The sequence below is a fragment of the Montipora capricornis genome, chromosome 6, assembly GCF_036669925.1.
Source record: "Montipora capricornis isolate CH-2021 chromosome 6, ASM3666992v2, whole genome shotgun sequence".
NCBI lineage: Eukaryota > Metazoa > Cnidaria > Anthozoa > Scleractinia > Acroporidae > Montipora > Montipora capricornis.
The window spans coordinates 68,957,774-68,960,273 of NC_090888.1; the positions used below are offsets into that span (position 1 = coordinate 68,957,774).

Consider the following 2,500-nt stretch of genomic DNA (forward strand, 5'->3'; position numbering starts at 1 on the left):
GAGCTATCAGGCAGTCTAGGAGATGGTCACATGACCATCCCATACGAGGTGAATGGGCCCCATTCAAGCCTGGATTTTTTCCACACTTTCTTCTGCCTAATTGCGATGATCTCCAACTCATGTATGCCATGTACCGGTATGTATGTATGTATTTCCATTCCCAAAGTTCATATTATTATGAATAATTTCACATATACTACCATTCATCCTTTGGTTTTCTTTGATGCTCTCAATCAACTTTCAATTGAATGTATAAATAGTAAATAGAACAAAGGGCCACATTCAAAGCAGCTGTCCTGAGGTGGCTGCTACTGCCGTTAGCTTACATGTTGGTTTAACAAAATGCCTGAAAGTCATTGAGAATTCTTTCCGCCATTGAGTTCATATTGTCATCACTTATAGGTTACATTTATGATCCAACCCCGGGGTATGGATGAGTAAAATTCTTATCACTCAGATTTTTGTGGGAACCCTCTGAAAATCCTTTCCTACCCCCTTGCACACTTTTTGTTGGTGCCTTTGAATAAAGATTTCTACCAGTTGAATTCTGATGGACCTCATCCATAGGGTAAGGAAAGTCTGCTTACAAGCCAAGTGGCTCATTAGGCCAGAGCTTATCCCGGTTTCTGTAGCATGAAGCGACTAGAAGTATTTCTATTCCCTCCTGGATGGGATGCCAGTCCCTCGCAGGGTTACCCCCAGCATTTTTGCCGGTACCCATTTATACACCTGGGTGGAAAGAGGCACTGTGAGAGTAAAGTGTCTTGCCCAAGAACACAACACAATGTCCCCGGCCAGGACCCGAACCTGGACCACTCGATCCGGAGTCAAGCGCACTAACCATGAGGCCACCGCAACTCCTATCCATAGGGAGGGTTCAGATTATATATGGAATGCCCCAATTGGGTATGGATGTGGTCAAAGAAGGGGTTCGAACTGATCATTACTTCCTTTTTTTCTAAGCGGCACACTGCTATCAGTTATGGGTGGCTTGAAAAGAAAGACCCCTAAAGACCCGAAAACGAAGAAACTAAATGTAAACCAAAACCCTCAATTCCAAGGGTTCTTGGCGACAAGCCACATCGCTCCAAAATTGCAAAAAATGTAGGGACAATCTTGTTCCAGAACACCGGCAGCCGACAGAACCTGACGTAAAAAAAGCGACAATTTGCGACAGCGACAATCCATTTTTAACTTTGACAAAGAGACATCTTTTCACTTTGTTATTTCAACAGCGACATGACCGACCAGGCCAGCATGACTCTAAATCTTCTCTTCTGTTGGTGTTGCTACATGTATATTTCTTGTGCAAATTAAGATATGTTAAACAAACCATCATTCAACACTTGATGCACTTGTTATGCAGTGAGCGTCTCATGTCTCTTATTTCCTTTTTTGGTACAAAGGTCGAGGCTTTTCTGACACCTTTTGCTAATGTGGAGTATGTGAAATGGGAAAACATTAAAAAAATCGCACAGCAGTCACAGCATTCTCAAAAAAAGCAAAAAGAAGGACAAAAAGAGCCATGAGGGGAAAGAAAGGAAAGGTAAGTTGTTTGACACTTTTTACCAGTAATTAGGGACTAATAATTACAGAGTCTTGCTTGCACTTAAGCTTAAGCAGTGTCTAGCAATGACAGCAATTAATAATTAATATTGTGAGGGCTTAACCGTATAAACACTTCCGTAGCTCGTATCTGCTTATAGCCCCTGTCCACCCCCTACAACTCTCCCCCCCAAAGTTATAAGCCCACCCAAAACTACTTACGAATAGACCATTTTCGAATTCTCACGGCTGGACTGGATCTAGCATGAAATGGAGGCTAATGCGGACAAATCTTTTCAAATGCAAATTAATTTCCCCACATTAGCCTCCATTTCATGCTAGATCTAGTCCAATTGTTAGAATACGAAACTGGCCTATTCTTGGTTTTCATGTGACGTCATAAAACTAAAAAATAAGGAATTATCAATCCTTTTCAGATTTTAGTTTAGTTAGTTATTAGAACAGCTGAAGACTTGTCTTTTCACAAATTTTCTGTTTGGTGGGGTTTTTCGTCTTGATATAAAGCAAGGTTGAATTTCTAAGCTTTTGCGTGACACGATGTTAAAATTGTGGTCGCGAATGCTATCACGTAAGTTAAAAAAGTCACTTATCTGCTGTGACAGTAAAAACTGGCAATTGTGTAAGCCAGGGTTTACAGCCCAGAATTTTACAAAATTTCTGATCAATTGGGCGGGTGGGCCTTAAAAGGTGGGGAATAAACTGTTTCCTCTTTTGCATGCCAGAAGCGTGATGTGCAATGACTGTGAGCAGTCAGCAAACTCTGCCATAGTAATAACTTCCAAACTGTCAGCCATTTTATTTTCATGTGGGGTCAGAGACCGAGAACAGAATGAGCGCCAAAGGTCGCAGCAGAAACTGTTCTACACAGGAGGGGCTTTAGCCCCCCCCTTACTTTTTTGGCTGATTAAATCACTATTTTAAAAATTAACTTCAC

The 2,500-nt window shown here is 41.4% G+C and overlaps 1 protein-coding gene across 1 annotated transcript in view; it reads right to left on the bottom strand.

Annotated features, from left to right (window-relative positions):
- Nucleotides 1-2,500, bottom strand: part of LOC138053044 (pyrroline-5-carboxylate reductase 3-like) — a 9,272-nt gene that overhangs the window by 5,999 nt on the left and 773 nt on the right. The window lies entirely within an intron of this gene.